At 49.3% G+C, this 27,371-nt stretch overlaps 1 protein-coding gene across 1 annotated transcript in view; it reads right to left on the bottom strand.

Annotated features, from left to right (window-relative positions):
- LOC135917794 (endothelin-converting enzyme 1-like) overlaps positions 1 to 27,371 on the bottom strand; it is a 79,027-nt gene that overhangs the window by 51,184 nt on the left and 472 nt on the right. The window lies entirely within an intron of this gene.

Consider the following 27,371-nt stretch of genomic DNA (forward strand, 5'->3'; position numbering starts at 1 on the left):
TCAGCAATGTGGCTGTCGAGTCATTGGAACCTTTTCGCATCCTTTATGACTATTTTTGCGGTGGTTGATACTGAAAGTGCAGGTGACCATTTATTTGGCTGTTTGGAATTGTGTTAGCCATGTGTTACTACCAATTTTCTGTGCTCAATAATTATTTTTTCTCCTATCATTCAAGGTATTAGCCTTGCCTTATCTCTTTATTGACTGAGGTACCGCTTAGTTGCTGGGTATAGGGAAAAAGGCCCCCAAAAGTGCTTTAATTAGCTTTGTGCAAGTCCAGAAATATTACCAGAAAATGAGCTCACTAAATTCAGGAAATGCCACTAACAAACTCTTCTGTACCCCAAATTATCACAATGGTGTACTGTTTGTTCTTGACTTCTGCCAGTGAGATAAGCTGCTTTCATTACACAAAACGTTTACAAGTTTATTTCTGAAGAAAGCAATCCCGGCTTGTCATAAACATGATTCAGGTGTTCACCATGCCCGACAACTTTCTAAATGATGTCTCGTCAAATAATAGCTAAGTTGAGTGATGTTATTTTGTAAAATAATTGGGCAACAAGAAAATATATATATATAGCTAAGACAAAGCTGAGGAAAGTCTACTTTGGTACTTCATTAAATTTTAATCCCGGCGAAAGACGTGTGCTAAAGGTTGTATATATTTACGTGAAGTCATTTGTTTCAAGTTTGTTATTTTGCCTTCTCACAATCAGCCTTAGCTTTTCCTGTGATGTGTTAGTGTGCGCAACATTTTAATGTAACATATTCAGATGTCTTGCGTATTCACATGCAAGCAGCTTCAAGTGTTCATGTGTTCAAAGTTGGTTGTTACAAGGGTATGCTTAAGCCCTGCCTTTTGAGTTGCTTTGCCTTCTAGTCATAAACTTAAGTCGAAAGTGAAGAGCACAATGATCGTTTTGATTGGATTCATATGTATAGGTTTTTTCAGATGTATTTACACTGCTAGAGTGCTGTAGGTTCTAGCCTATGTCTCCAGGTTCGATGTAGTGCTGCCTTATGTACTGTAATGTTTCACGTGCACGCATCTTTAGTGTAAATAAAGGTACTTCAAGTTGATGAGTCTCTCCTTTGATTTTGTTTGTGTTTGGGAAAGTTGTGAGCAGGCACCGGGGCATGCAAGTGTGAACAGCGAAGCAATTTCAATATATTGATGAAAATACACCAGCCCAACGAAACGTCAATCATATTTCAATGGCGACTTGTGAAATCTCAATGTTATCTCAACTTTGCCACAATATGCTTTTCAATGTTGTGGCAATAATAACTCAACCACAGGTCAACAGAACTACCACAACGTCAGTTCAACGCAGAATCAATGGTAACTCAACAACTATTCAACAAAACAAACACGATGGGTTGTTTAAGCACAATGGACTTTCAATTGTAATTTAACAATTATTCTACATTGAGGCACCCAATGGTGTTTCAATCAAATTTCAGTGGCCAATATTCAAAAGTCTTGAACACTCAACCCAACAATTCTCCAACAAACTCTCAATAATTCCTCAATAAAAAACTCAACATTGACAAACAATATCTCAATGCCTTCTCAATAATTTTTTGTACGGGTAAAGCAGTGTGATTCACCCAGTGAGACCCGCAGGTAACGTACACCTTCCAGAATTGCTTGGATTTAAAGTGGACGGAAAGGCATCAACAGGTCAGCAGTCGAGAAAAGAAAAATAAGAGTATGGTTAAAAAAAGCAAGGCAGAGATTGATACGACCGGATCCGCCACAGGCATAGGTAGCGGTAGAAGGTAGATAGAGGAATTTTGAGGCAGAGAAAAAAAGATTGAGATGTGTACAAAAAAAGTTGACTTGTCATCCCGCCCCTGCGAAAGTGGATATCTAGTGACGCTGTTGCGAAACCACCTCCACAACTGCTGAGAGGGGTATGCAACGCTTTATTGATGGTGAGGATGCTTGTTTTGAGCTTGTTCTTTATTGAAACGTATGCTGTTTGGTGCATGGGCGATTTCGATTAATGTACGCACTGTTCGCTTCACTTTTCTGAGCGTTGGTATAGCCTCTGCCTTACGGGGGTACGAGCCATTGCATTTCTGCTTGCTTACGGGGGCATGAGTCGATGATAATGATGAGTATTATATCAAATATTCACCAAGATAATATCCACTAGAATAAGGGAAACACTGGGCTTTAGTCAACCAAGGGAACAAGCAGGTTTCAGGAAGGGATACTCTACAATGGATCACATCCATGCCATCAATCAGGTAATCGAGAATTCCGCAGAGTACAATCAGCCTTTATATATGGCTCTCATAGATTACGAAAAGACATTTAATTCAGTAGAGATACCAGCAATCACAGAGGCATTACGTAATCAAGGAGTACAGACCGCTTACGTAAATGTCCTGGAAAGTATCTACAGAGATTCCACAGCTATCTTAATTCTCCACAAGAAAAATAGGAAGATACCTATAAAGGATGGGGTCAGAGAAGGAGACACAATCTCTCCAATGCTATTGACTGCGTGCCTGGAAGAACTATTCAAGCTATTAATCTGGGAACGCTTAGGAGTAAGGATCGACGGCAAATACCTCAGCAACCTTCGGTCTGCCGATGACATTGTCCTATTCAGCGACACTGCGGACGAGTTACAACAAATGATTGAGGACCTTAACAGACAGAGTCTAAGAGTGGGGTTGAAGATTAATATGCAGAAGACAAGGATAATGATGAATAACCGGGCAAAGGAACAAGAGTTCAGGATCGCCAGTCGGCCTGTAGAGTCTGTGAAGGAGTACGTTTACCTAGGTCAATTAATAACATGAAACCCTGATTATGGGAAGGAAATTCATAGAAGAATAAAAAATGGGTTGGATTGCATATGGCAGACATTGTCACTTCCTGACTGGAAGTTTACCATTATCATTGAAAAGGAAGGTGTATAGTCAGTGCATTTTACCGGTGCTGACATGTGGGCCAGAGACTTGGACACTGACAAAGAAGCTTGAGAACAAGTTAAGGACCGCACAGGGAGTGATGGAACGAAGAATGCTAGGCATAACTTTGATAGACGGAAAGAGAGTGGTTTGGATCAGAGAGCAAACGTGTATTGTCGATATTCTAATTGACATTAAAAGAGGAAATGAAGCTGGGCAGGTCATGTAATGTGCAGGTTACACAACCGTTCGGCCATGAGGGCTACAGAGTGGGTACCAAGAGAAAGAAGCGCAGTAGAGGAAGGTAGAAGTCTAGGTGCTGCGATGAAATTAGGAAATTCGCGAGTGTTATTTGGAATCAGTTGGCGCAGGATAGGGGCAATTGGAGATCGCAGGGAGAGGCCTTCATCCTGCAGTGGACATAAAGCAGGATTATTATTATTATTATTATTATTATTATTATTATTATTATTATTATTATCATCATCATCATCTAATGCATGCAGATTACAGAACTGTGGCATCTGTTTTTGGCACAGAATTACGGATTTCTAAACTTCGTGCGTCTACTTCTTTTAACTTACTGAATTTTGGAATGTTTTTGAAAACATACTGAGCTTCACTCAAAATAATGGTTCGAAGAGTCGCTAGAATCTAACTTTCAAAATACAGCAAATTTCGTTCAAATTCGTCAAGAGGTTGCCTAATAAAAGCATTTCTGCGTTTTACATGTATTCGAAAGGTGAGCATAGGAGTTGGCCAGAACTAAAGCTTCCTCCTAACGGTTCAAATTATTAATTATGTTATGTAATCGATCGTTCACTTTTGGGGATACAATCATTGTCGCGAGATATTGCGCAAATATATAGCATCGGACGTGTCGGCGTACCGGCGCGAAAGCGTTCCTGGCACTGTTCTAAAACGCTGTGGCGTCTAGCGACGACAACATTCTGGGCACCGTGCTAGGGCGCTGCCGTGTCTATGGGTGACAGCGTTCGTGGCACTGTGCTCAAGACTCTGCGGTGCAGGGGTGTTTCCAGGAATTAAACGTAGCGGGGAGGGGGGATGTCTAGCAGTAGCGGAAAAGCGGTAGTCTTTTTAAATTTTTATTTGTGTCGTTGATGTGCCGCTTAGAACTAGCAAAGATTTTGACTTCCAAACTCATGATAAAGATTGTGAACAATTACTTCACACAGGGACTAAAGTCGTATCTATAAACATGCAAAACTAAAAAAATAAGCTGTCCCAGTTTCACCCGAAAGGCGAAGCAGCGATTGCTACACGAAGTAAGGTTAGTAGTTTTATCGGCCGAATAAACTTGTAAAAAATTTGGATGACGCTTAAGTTTTGCCTTTAGGAGTGGAACGTGATACCATACAAAAATCTCTGACTGCTTGCTTCTAACGCTTCCCGGCAACTGCAGTTTGTGCAACCGTAACGTTTACCGGGAAACGCTGGCGGCGAACGCTATGCACAAAGACAGACGAGCTTTCTGGTAGAAACGCGGCTTCTTGCGTGAGCCGCGATGGATGGATGGATGGATGGATCTTATGAGCGTCCGCTTAGGAATGGGACGGTGGGCACCAAGCTCGCGTTGCGGTGGAGGCGAGCGCCATCTGGAGGTGTGTCAAGGAACAGGGCGCGCCGCTTGAATGCCTTTCAGATTTGCGCGCGCCAGCGCGCGCAAATCTCAGAGGCCATGGGCGCTCAGCGAATGGTAGAAATGCTGGAAAAGGGTTCTGTGTTTCGAGTATTCGCGTAATATAATTGTTTTCTCTTATATTCCAATTACAATTCGGCGCTCTCATGTCTGTAGGTTGTAAGTCGCATTTTGCGATCTTCCGACACACTTTGAGAAAATCAATTAGTTAGGTAACTTCCTTGTGCGACACAGAGGGCCTGCGTGGTTGGGTATGCGCAGTTCAGAATTCTTCCCAAAGCAACGGCCGACGCGGTATGCCGACGCCGCGATAAAACACATTCGTTACAAATTAAGAGGCTGCTTTCAGAAAAACAAGGGCGGGTGCAGCACCCCCCCCCCCGTCCCGCTTAAGAGGTGTGTAGGGGAATCACTGCTGGGTGATTTCACGAGAGGTCAACAGGGGTCGAAAATTTCATATTGTAGATTTCATTGAATATTTCATATTTTATGCGCATATCACTCGGTAGCACTAAAGCGAGCGTGGCTTCTTTGCCAAATGAATATTTTAGGAGTAAAACAATAACGAGATTCTTCAGTGTGGACGTGCCTATTTAATGCACGAGGCATTTTCACAAATTCACAGCGTTGTGAAATACAACATGTTACAGCTACAAAGAATACATTCTTGTGTGTAAAACCTAGACGTAAAAAAGGGTCAGCTAGCACGGTTTCAGGCTTCCCTGCAAAACGGAAGTGTTTTAGAAGAATTCCTTAATTTGCTACAATCTTCAAAAGTTGCTATATTTACGAGTTTTATCAAATAAACCAATACATGTAGCCTTTTGAAATTTGCTGCACTGCGAGAGCTCAACCTAGCTATCCAACAATTGTGGTGAATATTCTTGCTGTATCACAAATTATCATTTGTACAATTCGCCTCAAATTGGAAGTTTTCACAAATATGAAGGCTTTTAAAAAATCAAAACAAAAAGAAAACCATCGTAAATCTTTCTCAAAATCTCGTAAACAACTGTTCACTGGCACGTGAATAAGAATATTAAAACACATGTGGAATTATTTTGTTTGTAATAACAATACAGGTGGTAGAAATGAGAGCTTTGCCAGATTGGGGGGAGCAAGAAGTCGACCTGTGCGGATGTGGAATTTTCGGCTCCCACTTCTGTACATGTTTTCGGACTGATTTATGTGATTCCTAGCAACGAAATGTGCACTATTCAACGCACTTTCTTCTAAGGAACACGCCGATGTCCGATTTTTCTTCCGGTCAGTGAACTCTTTTCAATTTCCGAGGCTTTTTAGTTCAGACTACGCTGCGGCTCAGCTAGCCCTACCCGACTAGGCCTATCGCCGGGGGCGAGGAGCGAGCAGGCCCAGGCCTCGCTCGTACGTGTGCGCGGCAGGATGCCCGCTATGGAGACCATCGTGGAGGGAGAGGACATCTCCCAAGAAGAAGCGCATCGCCCAGGCTGGACGAAGGCCATGGGTAGAAACAAGAAGGACAAACCCGGACCGACCGTTCCGGACCGAGGCAACGAGGGACGAGCAGAGACGAAGGGCGGCCGCCGCACGGCTGGCCCGCAGAGCGCGATCAAGCGCCTCGTCGACGCATCGAGGCTCCCCCGGCTACCGAGGGACCACATTCGCATCATAGTGAGGCCGAGAGACGGCCTCGACGTGAAAAAAGTGAGTCAGATTCGCCTGGCGCAAGCGCTAGCAATGGCGGCCTCGCTCCCGCCGAACGAGACCGAGGAAGACATCGTTTGTCCGAACGCAACCCAGAACATTCTCGTCGTGTCCACGCCGACTGAGAAGAACGCCAACGCATACGCCGGAATTCACAAGCTTCACCTAAGAGAAGGCGCATACAATGTGGCCGCATACATTGCGGCACCGGACAACACGTGCAAGGGGGTCATCAGAGGAGTGGACCCCGAAATCAACGAGGCCCAGCTTCAGGACATGATCGTGAACCGAAGAAATCCCAAGGCCTTGGAAGCCAAACGGATCAAAACCACCTCGACGGTGGTAGTGCTCTTCGAAGGCATGAAAGTGCCGAACTATATCATGTGTGGCGTAAGCCTAATACGCTGCACGCTATACAAGCGGCGAAACGACGTGTGCTACGGGTGCGGTGACTTGGGCCACAGAGTCGACGTGTGTCCAAACCCTCACAAGAAGAGGTGCCGCGGCTGCAGAGTCAACGACCCGGCTGAAGACCACCAGTGCTCGCCCAAGTGCGCCCTCTGCGGGGGCCAACACCCGACGGCGGACAACAAGTGCAAGCAACGATACCAAATCCCTTACGTCATGCGGCACAGGAGGCGCCGACGCAGAAATGCCAAGAAATCGCGGCTGCAAAGCCAGCCACAACAGGTGGAAGGTAGATCACGCGATTCCAGCGTGGCAAGCGCCCCCAGACGGGGACGTTCTACAACGCCGACACTACGACAGCGCAGCGGATCGAGAGGCCGTTCCCTCTCCAGGGGGCGCTCCCACTCCCAAGTGCGCATTCAAGAGGGGCCGACCTGGGCGGACCGGGCCAGGACAAAGCCACAACCGAAATCACAATCAAAGGTAACGCAGGTAGCATTGCCAAAGCATAACAAGGAAGACCCTAGAATAGCTCAGCTAGCGGAAGAAAACGCGCGCCTCAAAGAGGAGATTAAGAAAATGAGGGCGGATTTCGAATCGTTTCGGAAACAAGGTTCCACTTCTCAGCAAGCCGAACAACAGCAGCAGCAGGTGGCGCAAAGTACACCGACCCCGCAAGGGGAGCAGTCGGTTCGCTCGGTCAAACGCAGGGCCCCTCCCCTGACGGAGGAGGGAAACCTGGCGGAACACGAGTCCAGCAGCATCCTATTGGGAAATAAGCAGTCGATTAGCTCTTTGCAGCTAATGGTCCAGCAACTAGCGGAAAGCATAGTAGCGCTCGCGGCAAGAGTGACGCGCATCGAAGCACACATGGCGCTTGCAGGTGCTAAACAAATCCAATGTATCAATCATGGCGAACAACCCAACTAGAGAGCTGGTCGTGTGGCAGCGGAATTGCGCTAGCATCAAAAAGCGCAAGGCTCCGCTGCTACATTTCGTTGCCTCACAGGCGGACAAACCGCACGTCATAATCTTACAAGAAACTTTTGGTAGCGAGGCGACATTGCCCGGCTACTGGGTCGCCTCGTCGAAATTCGAACAAGGTAAGCGCGGAGTGGCAACGCTCGTCGCGAACAAATGCTCTTTCCAGGAACGAGATTTCGAATTAGGCAACGCGAAAGCGGAGGTAACCCCGGTCGAAATCATACCGAACAGTTGGCTGAAAAACAGCGTATTCGTAGTGAACGTGTACAGCCCGCCGTCTGACCGCAGACAATCGTTCACGTCGATAATAACGAAGGCGGCCTCAATGGCCAGGGGGGCCCCGCTAATAGTGGCAGGAGATTTTAACGCGCCCCACGGAGCCTGGGGTTATGCAAGGCCAATGCCTAAGGGAGATCGGCTATTGGAGGCAGTCACTATGTGCTCGCTAGAGCTGGTGACCGACCCCCGCTATCGAACTCGACTAGGCACGTCGGTGGCGTGGGACACGACGCCCGACCTGACCTTCGTCAAGAACGTGCGAGGGGCCGAGTGGCGCAACCTGCAAGAGAACCTCGGCAGCGACCACTGCATACTGGCGGTGACGATCCCCGTCAAGGCGACACCACCGAGAGAATTTAAGGTCACCGACTGGGACGCCTTCCGCAAAATAAGGAAGGAAGACAAAAGCGAATATGCGGACCTAGACAGCCTTTTTAGAAGGCTCAAAGAGGACGTTAGCACCGCGACGAAGGTTATCCAAACTGAACTGAATGTGGAAAGGATGGACGCGAGATTGGCACACCTAATAGAGCCAAAGAATTCCATCACGGCAAGGTGGAAAACGCAAAGACTAAATCGCAGACTGCGAAAGAAAGTAGCGGCACTAAACCGGGAAATCAAAGCGCACTCGATCGAGCTTTCCAAGCAACAGTGGAATGAGGTGTGCGCGTCGGTAGACGGACAAATGAGAACCGGGCGCAAATGGAACCTCCTAAAGAAACTGTTAGACGACAAGCAATCCAAAGGCAATCAGAGATTGGCAATTGATAGGATTTTACACAAACAAAAGGAGCAGGGCAAAACGGAGAGCGAGTTCCTAAAGGAGCTGGCGGAGACGTATCTGCCACTGGGCCCGTCAGGCGATGGCGACTATCCACAATACGCCGGCACAGAGGTCGGAGAACTCGACGCGCCCTTCACGGAATCGAAAATTTGGGATGCCTTACAAGGCCTCAACGGACGCTCCGCGACGGGCCCTGACGGGGTCTCGAATAAACTGTTTAGAAACCTAGACGGAAAGTCGGTCGAGAAGCTCACCGAAGAAATCAACAGAGCGTGGGAAACGGGACAAGTACCAGAGGTCTGGAAAGAGGCCTCGGTCATACTAATACCGAAACCCGGTAAACCACTTGCGGCGAAGAACATGCGGCCAATATCGCTGACCTCGTGCGTAGGCAAGACGGCGAAACATGCCATACATAACCGAGTATCGCGGTACATAGAGAGAGAAGGCCTCTTCCCACATAACATGGTGGGCTTCAGACCGGGCCTCTCCACACAGGACGTAATGTTACAACTCAAAAAGCACATAATCGACGGCATAACCAGAGACACCAGGGGCATACTGGCCCTGGACCTAACGAAAGCGTTCGACGCGGTGAAACATAGATTTCTAATCGAAACGATTTCGGTGATGGGGCTCGGCCGGAAATTCCACTCTTACATAGGCTCCTTCCTCAGAGACAGGAAAGCCACGATCAAAATAGGACAGGCCACGTCCGATTGGTACACGCTGGGCGCGAGGGGCACCCCACAAGGGGTGGTGCTCTCCCCGCTATTATTCAATCTAGCATTGAAAGGGCTCTCGGACCGGCTGACGAGAGTGACCAACGTCAATCACGCCCTGTACGCAGACGATATTATGGTGTGGTGCCCGGGAGGGTCCGACGCAGAAGTCGAGCGGGCTCTTCAAGAGGCGCTGGACACAACGGAAGAGTACCTGAAGGAAACGGGACTCCGTCTGTCACCCAGCAAATCGGAACTGTTGCTCATAGAGGCCCTCGAAACAAGGCATGAGAAATTTGATGCCGATTGATCAAATACCAATCAAATTACACACAAGTGACGGCCAGCCGATCCCCAGAGTGGACACTATAAGAATACTGGGGCTGCTAATTGAGGCTAAAGGCGGTAACACGCAAACGGTCATGAGACTCACGTCCAAAAAGGAGAACATGCTCCGGCTGATACTCAGGGTGACCAACCGCAGGGGAGGGCTCAGCGAGAGCAATCTCATCAGACTTTACCCCGCCTTCCTCATGAGTCACGTAAATTACGTAGCCTCGGCGCTAAAATGGACCAAGAGAGACGCGGCCAAGATAGACACACTGATGCGCAAGAGCATCAAGAGGGTTCTAGGTCTTCCGATCAGTACAAGCACGGAGCGGCTCGATCGGCTAGGGGTCCACAATTCGCTAGCAGAAATCATCTAAGCACAGACCAAGGCACAGGTCGTGCGGCTGTCGACCACCAGGGCCGGCAGACGCATCCTAGAAGAAGCAGGTATAAATGCCGAGGCAGAGTGCAACGCACGCAGCGTCGCGCTCAGCCCGGCGGTCAGGGGCACTTTCAAGGTAGAACCGCTTCCGAGAAACGTCCACCCGCAATTCAACGAGGGGCGCCGAAAGGCGAGGGCCCGAGCACTGCTGAAATCGAACGCCAGCTGTCCGGGACTGGCGGCATTTGTAGACGCGGCCCAGTACGGGCGCAGCGACCGGTACGCGGACGTCTCGGTACGCTGGGATGGTACGATCTTCAACGCAGCATCGGTCAAGAGGGTAAAGTCCGAGGTGGCCGAACAGGTGGCAATAGCCATGGCAATGAGGGACCCCGAACGTCCTTACGTATACACAGATTCGCGATCGGCGGCCAGAGCATTCGCCTCGGGCTCGATATCGCGGAAAGCGGCGGCCGTCCTCGGCAGTGAGGGAGCTGCGGGTCATCACATCCTCAAATGGTTTCCCGCCCACATGGGGGCCGACGTGCACCCCGACTTTCCCAACGCCAACGAGCTGGCACATGGACGCGCGCGAGGAATCACGCACCGCGGCGACCGTGGCGAGCGAAGTGGTGGGGAGGGAGGGGAGCACCGAGACCCGCTGCTCACCTTCAACGAAATAACCACACACTATCAGCTGTCGAGGAGGACCTTCCCGCTCCCCCACGCTAAACTTACTAGACCACAGTCATCTATATTCAGAATGCTGCAAACAAGGTCGTTCCCCTCGAGAGGCAGAATGAGCCTTTATTCACCGGACGTAGAGCCGCAATGTCCGGATTGCGGCGAATCGTACTGCTCGCTATCGCACATGCTTTGGCAATGCTCAGCGTTAAGCGGCCCCATGTTCAGCAAAGAAGAAGACTGGATGGACGCCCTGCGAAGCGACGACCACCAGACCCAGCTTCGGGCCGTCCAGAGGGCTCACGAAAGGGCGGAGGCTCACGGGCTTCCCGTCCCAACGTGGGTGCGGCCCGCGACCCCTGCCGACCACTAAACCAAGAGTGGGTGGGAAGGGCTTCCTCAGGACCCAATAAAGTTCTTTCCTCCTTGCCAGAATGCGGCAAGGTGCTAAGAAAAGGAACATCGGGGTAAAAAGAGCACGCATAAGGCTCTGACCTGCCTAAACTTGACCGTAATTGCGAAGTAAAGCCAGTGTTGACCTTATAATGAATACTTCTGTATAAAAGTGCGTTTAGTACACTACTTATTCGCTTGAATGGGAATAAAGGAGTGCCAACATAACCATCACGTGGCTCATTTTATTTAACAGCAAGTGCGTGCGCCTTGCAGCGTAGATAATTTGTGTCTTCTGTTAATGTACGTTTCTATTTCTTTGTGTGCTACAGAATTAATGGTTAACTCTTTATGAATGTACGCAGGTAACAGAATGTACGGCAGGTAAATGTCTCTAAAAACGTCGTACTGGTCATTACATGAACGTCAATATACATCATAAGAGGCGGTGGTGGGAGTGGGAATGGTGTTGGTTAAGGCAAGGTCAGCTGTCAGATAGTTCCAGCGATTGCTTATTTTACCGCCTCTGAAGAAAAATAAAGAAGGAACTGCTAGAACTTTATATAATCAAAAGTTCACAGTCCCTAAAGATCACCACTTGTCGGAAAACTCACAGATTCTTAGAAAAGCTGGAAAGAAGCACGAGACTTCCTCTTTGAGATACTAGGGTCTTTTGCGAAACATTACCTGTTCCGCGCACTCTTGAGGAAATTGCCTTCTGTACAATGCCTCAAGTGGAGCATGTATTTCTTCATTGAAGTATTCGCAGGACCAGATGAACTCTCGGCCAAACTTGCTGGTATACAATGTATGGGATAGTTGTTGAAGCACCACTGACGAATGCTAAACGATGATACCGTGCTGAGAACACGTCCCAAGTTTTCGAAGTGCTGCCGTACTGGCAGCTCTTTCCGCATTTTTCTATAGGACCAACTGATCCAGAGGGCCAGATCACGCAGTTCTAATGGAGCGAATCTAATATGATCTGGCACAGTTGCTTGACTGTTGACTTACTGACCCGTCAGTGTACACTTGTTGATGATCCACATATGTCGCATGGATGCCGGGAGCGGGCACAAGGAACTTTGAGCATAGCCAATGCATACGCTCAGAAAAGCTTGATCCTTTTCCAATTACCTGCAGCAGTGCGACACACAGAACGCGATCGAAATTGGTGGCGACAGGCTCGCTTAACCAAATGTGCCAAGACCGTATGCCTGGAACACGTGGTAAAGACTTCCAGTCGTTCTTTTTGAGGTGGCGAAAGTTCTCTACTTCATCCACATCTGCATAGAGCAGTTTTACGTTCTTCAGCGCTGCGGTCATCTGCGCCGCCATATCAGAGGCTGACCTAATGACTGTAGTGCGGTCTGCTCTGAGATTGTACAGCGAGGCTTGGGGCTTTGCTAAGCCACTAACACCATCGCAAGCGTTTTTGCCATGTCCTGTGGCCGAAAAAAGCCACTTTGTTGACGCTGTTAGGAATGGCCGTACGGGGTGACAACGTGCCAGCTATTTCAGCCCGCTGCACGTGTTCCATTCCAACCGGACGGGGCGCACTTCAGTGAACTGCTAATAACTGGCAGCCACGTAGCGCGGGGTCAGCTCAGGAATGTGCTACCCGGCGTGCCACCCGGGATGGAGCAGAGTTCTACGAAGCCCCTCTGACGTCGGCTCCGGACCTTTACACCTGTGTGTGTGTGCGGCACTGAAACCTGTGTGGCACTGAAACCTGTGCAACATGTGTATGTGAGCTCGCCTCCTCCAAAAGAGCGGGTCATCTTCAATGACGTCGAATTATGACGTCGAGCGGAGAGGATATAAGCAGCGATTGTCGGCTGTTAGTGAGCGCTCGTTGTCATGCTCGAGATGTACTAGCGAGCTACGTGCTCGTTGCCGTGCTAAAAATGTACTAGTGAACAGTGTGCTCGTTGTAATGCTCGAAATGTACTCGTGAGCTGTGTGCTCGTAAGCTGTTTGCTGTATGTTAGTCTTGCGGGCTCCATATGGGAGTCACGCTAGACTGTCGATGTATGTCTTCTCTAAGATGTAAATAATGTAAATAAATCCTGCTCGCCTAGTCCTGCCGCCCCAAGGTCCTCCCTACAACTACGACCGCTCCAATCACAATAACGCGTGCTCCTTTTGTGACAGCTGGTAAAACTGATACTCGATATTGAAATGGCTACTGGCACCGTCAGACACGTATGTAACATGTTTGCCAAGCTGAAGTTCTTCCTTCATGAACTCATAGATTTTTTCCAGTGCAAAGCAAGCGCGTGCAGCGTCATGACATACGTCATCACTATTGAGAGCAAAACTTTGAGTGGATCCTCTACTCGTGACGACACACGTAAATAGAGAGACGTGCTTTTTTTGTGCCAATGGTATGGTTGTGCGTCGTTTGGTACAACAGCTGTCCAATTCTCTGCAAGGTCAAAGACACGGCATCTACGCTGTCGATTCCGTTTGGCGTCGTGTATTGCTGATGCTTGAATGTCCCTTATATAATCATGGGTGATCCACTTGGCTAGTCATACACCAAGCTCCTGGAGAAAGGTAGTAGCGTGTGTTGTCTTTTTGACGAGGTCGCCATTTTCCCACACCACATTGTTTACCTCTGTCTCTTCAGGGATTCCCAAAGTTGTAGTAGTTGAAGCATCCTGATTTGCACAATAATTACAATCGCCCAGGAAACAATCGGTCGTAGGCGAGGTGCAGAGACATAGTTCTTTGAGGTGAGTAATTGTGTAGGCACCTTCAGTGAGCTCTTCTAGCGCGGGAACACACTGTGTGGCGTTGGCGCAATACATGCAAAGGTACACTTCTTGTTGTGGAGCAAGACGAACCCATTTCGGCCGGAGAGAATAAAACTTTGAGAGCCCAATAGATGTATCCGGATTGGCTGCCTTAAAGAGACGATATGTCTCCCATACCTAGCGGGTCATGAACCTCTTGGCAGCATACTGTTTGTTTCCATCAATCGAAACAGATACAACCTTTCTGTTGGGACTCTGCAAGAACATCCATGCTTGTCTTTGGTATAATATTCCACAGTGGTCTGGACGTCTGTTGGGTTCAACCGTGTTCTCTCAGGCGCGTCTGGTTCTGACCATATTCCACGTTTCTCGCGCGACGTTGGGATTTGTATATCATGTAGGCTGACAAATTTGGAATGAGAGCTTCAACTTTCCGGCACTCCAGTTGGCTTGGCAGCAGAAACAACAAGCGCAACCGCTCTTGGTACGAAGACCATATGTCATAGGCTTCTGTAAAGTTGGTAAACCGTTCGGTGCACTTGCCGCATTTGGTACCTGAGGGGTCCGAATGGCGCTTACTCTACGAATTGAGATTTTGACCTAGCAGTGCCACCGAGTTGAATTTGCTTTAGCACCAGGCGAGAGTTCTTTAGTCGCGAATCCGACTTCTGCTAATGAACGTGAGGCAAGGTTTCAAGTGGATGTAGGCACTTCTTTCTACCTCCCAGTTCGTCTTCTGGTAAGAATTCATCGCCTCCCGTGCGTTCACTTCCCATTCTTCTACACTCTACCAACTCGAACAAAAGAGACGATTTTTACAGCAGTCGCATCTGAAAGCATGAAATAAATATGGGCGCCAATGATGGCCGAGGAGAGGCATGACTCCATGAATTTATATCGGAAATTGAGACATTTTAGAAGGGCGTCGTTGAAATAATATTTCTAGTTTACCAAAACTGCCTTTACTTCGCAATTACGGTCAAGTTTAGGCACGTCAGAGCCTTATGCACGCTCTTTTTATCCCGATGTTCTTTTTCTTAGCACCTTGCCGCATTCTGGCAAAGCTCTCATTTCTACCACCTGTATTGTTATTACAAACAAAATAATGCAACACGTTCTTTATTATTCTTTTTTACGTGCCTGTGAACAGCTGTTTACGAGATTTTGAGACAAAATTACGATGGGAGTTTCCTTTATTTTTGATTTTTTAATAGCATTAATTTTTGTAAAAACTTCAAATTTGAGGCGAATTGTAGAAATGATAATTTGTGATGCAGCAAGAATATTATGCACAATTGTTGAATAGGTTAAGCTTTCGCAGTCCAGCAAATTTCAAAAGGCTACATGCATTGGCTTAGTTGATAAAAATCGTAAATATAGCAACTTTTGAAGATTGTAGCAAATTAAGGAATTTTTCTAAAACACTTCCGTTTTGCACGGAAGCCTCAAACCGTGCTAGCTGACCCTTTTTTACGTCTAGGTTTTACACACAAGAATGTACCTTGTAGCTGTAACATGTTGTATTTGATATCGTTGTGAATTTGTGTAAATGCCTTGTGCATTAAATGCGCACCTCCACACTGAAAAATCTCGTTATTTTTTTCCTCCTAAAATATTCATTTGGCAAAGAAGCCACGATCACTTCAGTGCTACCTAGTGATATGCGAATAAAATATAAAATATTCAATGAAATCTAAAATATGAAATTTTTGACCTGTGTTGATCTGACGTAGAATCACCCTGCTGCGGTGTTTACGGTTGACATCGTTCCCGATACTGCGCTAAAACGCTGCAGCGTCTGCCAGCGACAGCGTTCATGACATTGTGCTAAGACGCTGCAGCGTGAGCAAAAGACAGTGTTCGTGGGACTCTGCTAAGGTGCTGCGGCGTCTACAATGCGCAGGCTTGTTGACACCGTGCTAAGATGCTTCGGCATCTACAAGTTACAGCGTTCCTGGTAAAATGCCGTGGCGACCAAAGCGAACAGTGTTCCTGATACTGCTTAGATGCCGCGGCAACAACGGGTGACAGCTTTCCTGACACCGTGCTAAGACGCAGTGGTGTCTACAGTCGACAGGCTCGTGACAAGGCTAAGACACTGCGGCATCTCCAAGAGACAGAGAGTTCATTCGAAGCTACCACCATGTGCGGACGTGAGGTTTGTAGCTCTTGCGTCAGCAGCAGACGCTACAGCGTCTCACGCGCTCTTCCTCGCCCTATTCCGACCACGACAACGGACGCTTCCTGCGACCTTTCACGGTGACGTTAAGATCACCACCGATGCAGCAGGGACGCTCGCGGCGTCTCTAAGCCACCATGCAGGCCGTGCTCGAGCTAAGTCTCAGCGTGGTCAGGATCGGTTGCCAGAGACTGCCGAGCCTGTCCAACACCGCGAACACCCATTGACCACGATCATGGAGGTGGAAGGTACCAATGGCGGCGATCCAACAACAGAAGGGTATCCAGAAGACCCGGAGGATGGATCATGGCTCACCGCTCGCGGCCGACGGGGACGCTGCGCCGACGCTGTCTGACTAAGCAGCCCGCCGCCAAGAGACGCAGCATCTGAACCAAACTGTACCACGACGACCCCAGAGGCCCCCACCTCCGCCCATTGATGATTTTAAATTCACCCTGCGCCCGAGAAACGGTCTCACGTTCGATGAGCGGTCTCGACACTCTCTGACTCGCACCGTCGGCATCGAGGCGAGCCCCAAGGAACAAGAGGTCGACGAAATTCACCTACGTGTTCAACGCGCTCAAAACAGCGCCCTCATCAACACGCCAAGCGAAAGAATCGCGACCAGCCTTAACAAGATGACATCGCGTGCCCTTGCCCGCATCGCTACCCTATCTCCACATTCATCGCCTCCCCCGATAATTCCTGCAAAGGCATCATCACGGGTCCCGACACAGGGACTACATCGACCGAACTTTAAGACCACCTGTTGGCATCTGGGGTGGAAATTCTCCATGTTCGCATAATGGGGCGAACAACCACGGCCATCATTACATTTGCTGTCCTCAAGGTACCGCGCTACGTGACGTGTAATGGGGCCTAGTACCGATGCTACATACACACCCAGAGGGCCCAGGTGTGGAGCATATGCTTAAAGTGGGCCACCGTGTGGACGTCTGCCCCACGTAAAGCATCAAGCGCTGCACCACATGTGGGACTGAAAACCCACCCAACACCGAACCTCACGAGCGCCAGCCCCGGTGCCTGACGTGCAAAGGGGATCACCCGACAACCGATCCCAGCTCTCAGGGCCGGGCACGAACGCCACTCAACAAGAAACGAGTGCGTCAGGAACTCGAGAAACAAAAACGGCAACAGCATCATGCACTGGCCCAATCTAGAGAGCGACGAAGCCGATTGTGGTCCAGAACCCGGTCCCAATCCCGGTCACGATCTCGGAGCCGAGGCCCTGACGACTGTTGTAAGAACCGCGAGAGGTCACCACCATCATCTTCATCATCATCCTCATCCTCACCACCACCGTCATCACCACCACCAGTGGCACCACCACCGGCCAAGAATAAGCCGCCACCACTACTGCAACAGCTACCATTAGCAGCGCCCGAAACGCCAGCCGGACCTAAAGGGGTAAGTTGGGCGGAGAGCCTGCCACATTCACTGCGGAAATCTCCCTCACACTCATCAAAACCTGTGTCCCTGCCACAAACCGTATCCCAATCACAGGCGCCTCTGGCCAAGATCCCTCCCCAGTCCACAACTGCATTGTGCCGCTACCTCAAGCATGAGCTTCGACGTGAATTGCATCGAGCTATACAAGATATGCGAGAAAGCATTCTCACGGAGGTCAAGGAAATGATCCGAGCCGCCTTCGTAGACTTCCAAACCACCGTGCTGAAACCAACGCTACATGAAATTACAAACGAACTCAAGCAGAGTGTAAGAGAGCTAAATCATCATCCTTCTCATCCTCACTAGTCGCACGCGCTACACCAACCTCAGTGCCTTCACTAGCGACAAGCGAGCGCGCTCAACCGTACGTTCACCCAGCCCAGCTACAGAATGATGGCTCCTGCAATGCAAATGCGAACTAGAGCGGTGGGACTGACGCTGTGGCAATGGACTTGCAGGAAGAACCGATCTAAATGGGGCTCGCTGCAGCAGTACATTGCCGCAGCGTCAGAACCACCAGACATCATACTTCTCCAAGAGCAGAGCGCCGCAATTGCTCCTATCAGTGGCTACGAGACCATAGGGGCTCGGACGAGACGAAAGTGTGCGCGCTTGTGTCCAGGAAACTTATGTATACCCACATTACTCTCACGTTAGACATCCCTCATCAAATCATTGAGATTGCCCTCGCGGACAAGCGACAAAATATCCTGTACATCTTAAGTGTATACGGTGCACCTCGTGCTCGGTGGGACAATTTTCAGTACCAACTCTTAGAACTCATCAAGATGGGCCCAGAGTCCATAAAGTGCAGTGACTTCACTGCCGCACACGTGGCCTGGGGCTTTCGTAGTAAAGCACGAAAGGGCACCCGACTTTAGGACCTCACACATAATCACCGATTCACCCTCATAACAGATCAAACCCAGCCTAATCGCCAGGAAACTAGTGTCGAAAGAAACACTTGTCCGAATATCACTTTCACGAGGGGGTCCAGGGTAAGTGGCTGAACACTGGTGAGACGCTGGGTAGCGATCACCACATCCTCATCATCCGCATCAATCGCACAAGTTAAAAACGCCCGGAAAAGAAAACTTGCATTACAAGTTGGACCAAACTCCGCAAAATCCACAGAGATCGAGCCACAGGATATGAAAGCCCCAAAAATTATGCCAGTTGGCTCAGTGATTTACGCAGCGATCTAAACAACACGACTAGCCGCATACTTACGACGGCAGAAACCCCAGAGGTTGACCCGCATCTCCTACATCTGTGGGACGCGCGCCGAGGTCTCACGAAGCGATGGAAGCGGCAAAGTTCAATCGGAAATTGTGCATTAGAATATCCCAAATCAAGAGAGCAGCCCAGGAATACTCGGAGCAGCTAACCAGTGCTAACTGGCAAACGTTTTGTGGTAAGCTAAGTAGTACGCTGGGCACCGCCAGAACCTGGGCCATCCTTCGGTCACTAGTAGATCCGAGAAACACGAAATCCCATAAATATCGGCAGCTTCAAATATTCCTCCACCAGTGCGATGGAGACCGAGGCCAGCTCCTGACAGACATTGGACAAAAATATCTCTCCCGTGGCTCTAAGCCAAGCTATCCGGGCTATCCGTATAGAGAAGAAAGTGACACAGCCGCACTCGCAGACATTCATAGGAGCATGGCACCCGGTGAGGACGGGATGCAGTATAATCTACTGCGAAGACTCCCGCATGATGACCTGGAAAGGCTCTGTGCTATGTACAATCAGCACTAGCACGCCGGCACTTTCCCACTGCAATGGCGACACGCCGAGATCACTTTCTTGCTCAAGCCCGGAAAACCCCTGTCGATCAAAAATGTATGGCCAATTTCCCTCACATCGTGCATTGAAAAGCTGCTTGAGTGTGTAATCCTAGAACGGCTTCAACCTTTCTTGGAGATGAAAAATTTCTTCTCCCGCAAAAAGTTTGGATTTCGCCCCATTTGTCCCCTCACGATGTGCTTCTTCAGATAAAAGAGCATCTTGTTGCCCCCCCCCCCCCATCAGGGCGCAGACGGGAGCTCTTTTGGCACTTGATGTCAAGGGCGCTTTCGATAACGTTTCCCATGGTCTCATCCTTGAGAACCTGGCCCGCTCCGAGTGTGGCTCCCGTATGTACAATTACGTGCGAGCCTTCCTCAAGGACCATGTAGCCACAGTGGGAATGGGCCCACATCGGTAATCAAACATTAAAGTTACCTGAGCGAGGCATCTCACGGGTCGGTGCTCTCTCCGACGCTATTCAACACAGCTATGGCGAGACTACCTCAGTTCCTGGCGAAGATTGAGAGGCTATACCACGCAATATATGCTGAAGATTTGACTGTCTGGACGATCGCCGGCTCGGACGGAGATATTCAGGACCGTCTGCAGGCGGCGGTGGATATAGTGCAGGCGTACCTCGCGACTGCATACCTCGAATGTCTACCACATAAATAAGAACTATTTTTAATCCCATCCCGAAGCAGCTCTGAAAGGCCAATTCCAGTGATTGAAGTGAAAATAAGAAGCATACCAATTCCCACTGCACAGAGGGTCCGATTCCTTGGTTATCACCTCCAATCCAATGCCAAAGCTCACTTCACGGTAGATCTCTTTGGATGACAGCGCGAGCAAATCATAGGAGTGATGAAGCGTGTCAGTAACTGCCGCTCAGGACTCAAGGAAGCCGATATGCTGCGGTTGGTAAAGGCATGCATCATCAGCCGGCTAACCTATCACCTCCCACACCACAACCTCACGCTCTCCCACACCAACCGTTTGAATACAATTATTAGAAAAGCCGTTAAACAAGCACTCGGAATTCCTGTATATGCTTCCACGGAACGACTACTTGCTCTCGGGGTTGTTACGATTGGCGTGTAACGCCCCGTGCGGAAAGGATCATCGAAAGACCATGCCTAATCGAAACGAAGGATGGTCTCCAACTCGCTATGGTTGTCTCGAAAGGTTGCCGGTCTCGCGGGCGCCGCGCAGTGATTTCGGGCCCCTTTGTGTGTGTGCGACTCTAGGGGGGAACCCTTTCCGCGAAATGTGCCACTCAAGGGCACAACCCTTTCCAAAAACTGTGCGACTCAAAGGGAGACCTTTTCCGCAAACTATGCGACTGAAGGGGAGTCCCTTTCTGCGAACCAAACAGGACCGACGGGTTGCCGCCAGTGGAGGCAAGCACGTGCAACGTCACCTAGGAGAGAGGGGACAGCCGCCAAGCACCAACGGAACTCAGTACGTGTCACGTGCGTTGACGTGAGCAAAATGCCGCCTGCGATTTTAGCAGGCCTCTTTAGGCGGCCCCACAATGTATTATATTCATTCATTCTCTTCTTTTATATCCTTCACCAACCATGGAACAAACAGTGCAAGTTTCGCACTAGAAATCGTCTCGCCCCTGCCTCGTCGTCATGGTCTACCGGACGCCTGCAGCCTGCCCACAACGCCACGCTACCCCGTAGTAACACCGGTCCAGGTTCGAGCAACCGGCGTCGCAACAACTGGTTGGCAGCGATGGGATACGCTACCATGGAGGCCCCAACTTTGGATGACATCTAAGAGATCGTCTCCTCTTTGTCCTGGGGACAACTGCAGAAGGAAGGTGTCAGGATTCACGAGTGAACATGGTGAGTGCATGGCTTTTCTTCACTTAGATATCATTTGGTTTTACGCATTTCTGGGGGAAGTAAAATGCAGTGATTTTGCTTTAACCGTTGACGGAAGTTTTGAGTATGTCGAGGTTGTTATAGAGTGAAGAGTTAGCAACACTAAGGGCAGTCATGAACTTGAAGGCGGTAAAGAAGCCGCAGTTGGCCAGAGAGTTGGGCCTCCAAATTACCGAATCAAAGAGAAAGCCGGAGATCATTGAGGCGATCGAAGCGATCGGGTAGACGACCATGAACTAAAGGAATGCCTAGACAGTATTGCGCATAAGGAGAAAGAGCGTAAGCGCCTAGAAAAAAAAGAACAGCGTAAGCGCTTAGAAGAAAAACAAGAGTGTAAGCGACTAGATGACGCGATTACACTTACACTTACACCGAAATGAGGCGCCTACATATTGAGTTTCTAAAGGGTAAAAATACTAAAAGACCTAGCACAGAGGCACGAGAAAGCGAGCGTAGAATGACAGATTTGATGGCATCCTACGCAGTAGGAGGGGTCATAAGTCTTTTTCTGGTGCAGTTTGAGTGCATCAAAATTCGCGAGAAAAACGTGGCCGCAACGCTTGCTTACGTTGCAGCTACGTGAGGTAGGTGATGTCATTGCCCGCCTGAGGAAAGAAGAAGCAGAGGACTTCGATAAAGTCAAAGCAATCTGCTTAAAAAGTATACATTATCAGCAAAAGCATTCAGGCGAAAATTCAGGGAGGTCGAGAAGACCAAAAGAGAGTCATACTCAGGCTTCGCATACACCTTGGAGGTAAACCTGAAAGAATAGCTCCGAGAAGAGAGTGCACTCGGCGATGCCGAAAAGACACTACAGTACGTTGCATTAGAACAGTTCTTGCGCCGGCTCCCAGAAAACATCAAGTATTGGGTTCAATATAGGCCAGGCGTGGAGACTGTCACGAGAGCGGCCGATCTCGCTGAGGAGTACGTAAATCGCCGTGCGTTCGAAGGCAACGAAGCTCCTAAAAAGGAGATGAATAAATACAGACCCGACAAGCCACAGCGATGGTCAAAGCCGAGTCAGTATAAATCAAAGGAAAGGTCAGATTCGGTGAAAAATAGGGACAATAACAGCAAGACAAAGGAGGAGTCACCCGAACAGAGGGCAGAAAGGCAAAAGAAAAAGCTTTCGAGGTAAAGAAACCAGTAGTTTTTACAACTACCAGTAAACGGGGCGCATTTCTGTGGGCTGCAAAAATCTCAAACTAGTGTTGACGTCACTAAGTAATAACGAGGAAAATCTGAAATTGCTAGAACCCCATAATCGAGACCTCATAGTAAACGGCAAACCATGTCAGGGGCTTCGCGACTTGGCAGCCACAATGGATATGGTGCACCCGTCGTACGTGGAGGAAGGCCAGTTCACGGGAGAATGTGCTTGCATAAGGCAAACCATGGTGGCCACCAGTGTTTGTCTCTCTGTGCCAAAGATTCGCATCGAAGGCCCTTTTGGAGTACCGGACACTAAAGCCGCTGTCTCAGCGCATCTGCCGCCGCAGTATCGATGTTTGTTTTCTAACATATCCGAGGATTTGCTGCTACGCAGGGGAATCGGGTTTAGTGACAGCATAGTACAAGCCCAAAGTCTTCCCAAGGCAAGGGAGCACGCGGCCAAAGCAGTGTACGAATGTCCAGTGGTGGAGGAAACATGTTTGACGGAGGATTCGTCAACCATCTCCAAACAGGACAGCCCTATAGGAGATATTGCGGAAAGTACACTACCTATTGAAGAGTTCAGGAAAGCACCGGATACTAAAATGTCTCGAGAGGCAGACTGCAGAAGAAAGTTATTGAATGTAAGCGCTGTCACATTGATTGCTGAGCAGGAAATGCGCAAGTCCCAAAGCAATGCTAAGCATTACTATGACAGGACGGGTCGAACTCGAGGCTTTGAAGTTGGGGAAAAGATAATGACTCTGAAACCCTCATTTAAAAAACAAACTACAGGTTCAATGGGAAGGACCGGTTGACATAATTCAGAAATTATCTGATAAAAACTACGTTTTCCCGGCACCAGGAAAATAAAGGACTCCGCAAGTGTACCACAGCAATCTACTTAAACCCTACCGGCAGAGCGAGGGCATTGTGAACATGTCGCCTAACCAACCTGAGGAGATGCCTGTCGACTTTCCGGAGTTAACATCAATAACGGGAACAAAAGACATTCACGAGGCCATTGACAAGCTAGTAGAGCAAGCGGAGTTGAATCCCAATCAAAAGGGCAAACTGATGGAAATCGTGTTTGAATTTAAAGACATATTTTCGGACGCACCAGGCAGGACCACTGCGATCGTTCACGATAATGAATTAACCTCATCGGACCCAGTTCATTGGAAAGCTTATCCCGCTTCACCTCGTCAACGTCAAGTCATGGCCTCTGAAATAAACAAGACAGAGCTAGGTGTAATCGATGCAGGAGAGAGTGATTATACCTCGGCTCTTATCTTGGTTGAGGTTCCAGGAAAGGAGCCGTCACCGTGTATCGACCACCGCAGGCTCAACTTAATCATGAAGGACCAGACCTACACAATACCGCATATCGAGGAAAGGCTTCAGAGAGTGAGCAGTGCTAATTTCATTTCTACGCTCGATTTAGTCATAGGGTACTGGCAGGTTCCATTGACCGAGAGGGCTAGCAGGCTTGTGGCATTTATTTCCCACCCGCCGTGGTTGCTCATGGCTATGGTGTTCTCATGGTGTTGGGCTATGGTGTTGCTCATGGTGTTGGGCTGCTGAGCACGAGGTCGCGGGATTGAATCCCGGCCACGGCGGCCGCATTTCGATGGGGGAGAAAACACCAGTGTGCTTAGATTTAGGTGCACGTTTAAGAATCCCAAGGTGGTCAAAATTTCCGGCGTACTTCACTACGGCGTGCCTCATAATGAAAAAGCAGTTTTGGCATGTAAACCCCCTTAATTTAATTTTTTTATTTATTTCCCCGATGGAATCCTTTCGGCCTATAGTACTGAGCTTTGGATTGAAGAATGCTGCCTATTGTTTCTCTAGTCTTATGGACCAGGTGCTACGGGGAATGGAGGACCTTGCGCTTCGGTATCTCGATGACATAGCAATTTTTTCTTCATAATGGGCGGACTGTATGCAAGCCATGCCAATTGGTGCGCGCGGAGGTAGCTTATCTAGATCATGTAATAGGGCACGGCCATCGTCGGCCTTCAGAGGTTGAACTGGCCGCAATAGACAACTTTCCGCAACCACGCACCAAGTGGAACATCCGGTCATTCCTTGGTTTGGCAGGTTATTAACAAAGTTACATCCCGCGTTATTCCAAGACTGCAAGTTCTTTAACAGATGCTCTCAGAAAAACAGAACCGCGAACGGTAAAGTGGGATGACGCAAAAGAAAAAGCTTTTAGTATGCTGAAGAAAGCACTAACGAGTCAGCCAGTGTTGAACACGCCCGACTATTCTAAGCCATCCATTCTTCAGTGTGATGCCAGCGACCGGGGTATGGGGGTGGTGCTTTGTCAAGAGAGAGATGACGAAAATGAACACCTCGTACTGTACGCCAGTAGAAAGCTTTCAGTTCGAGAGAAAGCATACAGTGCATCAGAAAAGGAATGCGCCTGCGTGGTATGTGCAGTCCAGAAGCTAGTTTGCCATATGCTGGTTCAAGGTTCACCATAGAGAGTGACCACTGTCCCCTCACATGGCTCCAGTCAATGTCTACAAAAAACGGCCGTCTTTTGCGCTGGAGCTTGGCTCTTCAACAGTGCACCTTCGATATTCGCTATAAAAAGGGTAAATTTGGCGGCAATGCCGACGGTCTGAGTCGTTGCCCCTTGAGTAGCGAAAGCCTCATGCTCACTCTGGTTTCCGTGTCATTTTTACGTTGGTATCTTTTCATAGGTTTTTTTTATTTTCGCGAATTTGTAGTTGATTGTTAGCTGATTTTAGTAACCACGTCTTAACGCTTTCCAGAAATGGCTGTTTTTAGTGTTTAGGGGGAGAGAACGCGTGAAAGGGATGGCAAAGCAGTAGAGGGTTTTCTTTGTTTTAAAGCCTGGTGTGTCTTGGGGGAGGGTGGCCTTGTGCGCGCTTGCTTTGTGGTTGTGGGGCCGGCACTATTCTGGTGCGATTGCTTGCCAAAACAGGAGACGAAAACTTGCGAGACCGGTTTGCAAGTCCAGTTTCACCGTACCGGACCGGAGAGAAAAGGCGTACAAGAGCGCCACGAGGACTGATAAACGACTCCAAGGAATCTACAAGCGACGTACCTAGGGTTACTCACCCCGGAGAGAAATTCCGCTGCAGAAACCCCGATCCGTCGCCCAGTGGCTGCTGGCCCCTACGCGTCGGGATCTTCCTCCGCCGCCGGAGATGCTGTTACGATTGGCGCCTAACACCCCGTGCAAAAAGAATGATCGAAGGACCATGTCTAATCAAAACGGAGGATGGATCCCCAAGTTGCTATGGTTGTCTCGAAAGGTTTCCGATCTGGCGGGCGCCCCGCAGTGATTTCGGGCCCCTTTGTGTGTGTGCGACTCTAGGGGTGAACCCTTTCCGCACACTGTGCGACTCAAGGGAAGTCCCTTTCCGCGAACCAGACAGGACCGACGGGTTGCCGCCAGAGGAGGCAAGCACGTGCAACATCGCCTAGGAGAGAAGGAACAGCCGCCAAGCACAGACGGGACTCAGTACATGTCACGTGACGTTGACGTGAACAAAATCCCACCTACGACTTTGGCGGGCTATTTAACAGGCCCCGCAATGTATTTTTTATTCAATAATTCTCTTCCTTTATATCCTTCATCAACCATGGAATAAACAGTGCAAGTTTTACACTAGAAATCATCGCGCCCCTGCCTGGTCACCATGGTCTACTGGACGCCTGCAGTCTGCAGACAATGCAATGCTTCCCCGTAGTAATGCCGGTCGAGGTTTAAGCAACCGGCGTCGCAACAGGATACACAATACCATCTACGAAAACATCGAAGCACACAGAATGGCGCAACTCGAGTGACTGAGACTGACCGCCATAGGCAAGCATTTGCTCTCACGGCTGGGCTACCCACAGCATTCACCCTCTACGCGAGAGCTTGTCCCAGTCCCCTCAAACATCGGAACCTTACTCACCCATACCACGCAATATGCATCCAGAGCATCATAATGGTCGCCGGGATGCATGTGTTAGATACCTCCGGAAACTCCACAACGCCCAGCCGGAGGGCACCGTCTATATATGGACGGTGCCCGCTATGCTCTTGCGATCAAAAACAAAGAAAGACAAGTGTCGGTGGGGGCGGATGATCAGGGTAACATCGTCACTTCGTGTAGCGTCCGAACCGAGGCTACGCTCACAGGGGAGACATTGGTCATAACACTCGCCATCAACCACATTGTCGGTCGCATGAAGAGATCAGCGAAACAGGATCACATCATCATTACAGACACCCAAAACGCATGTTGAGCTTACCTCAGGGGTCATATACCTCAGGAAGCCAATCGCGCTCTCACCAGCACACGTAAGCTCCCCGCCATTCCAGATCCCTCAATACCACGCATCAGGCTGATTTAGACACCTGCTCACGCCTCACTGTCGGGCAATGACTGCGCTCATGCGGCTGCCCAAGAGCTAACCTGCCGGGCAGTGGCACTGAGGCGTGCAATTCATATCAAGCCTCCCAGAACTTGTCCAACACTTACCGTGACACTCTAGACTTTTACAGACTAGGGCGCTTGCGATATCACTCTCCACCCAAATCCTTCTCCCGGAATGCAGCCGTATCCCTGGGACTGCTTCAAACCCACTCATATCCGAACCCCTTCCTTCTCAAAAGTTCTCCCCAACCTTATATCCTACCACCTGCCCAGGCTGCGGTGCACCACCAACGACGTTCCAGGTCGCGGTTGAGTGCCAAAAACTACCAAAGGATATCCGTGTTCTACAATCCCCCCAACCAACATATGCGCAGTGGTAGGCGATCCTCCATCACTCCGAACCTCAGGTCAGGCTGGCCCTGATACGACGAGCACGAGCGGTAGTGACAGCCCTTGGGGCCCTGGACTAAGGGCCC

This window comes from Dermacentor albipictus, unplaced genomic scaffold (assembly GCF_038994185.2).
Source record: "Dermacentor albipictus isolate Rhodes 1998 colony unplaced genomic scaffold, USDA_Dalb.pri_finalv2 scaffold_13, whole genome shotgun sequence".
NCBI classification, from domain to species: domain Eukaryota; kingdom Metazoa; phylum Arthropoda; class Arachnida; order Ixodida; family Ixodidae; genus Dermacentor; species Dermacentor albipictus.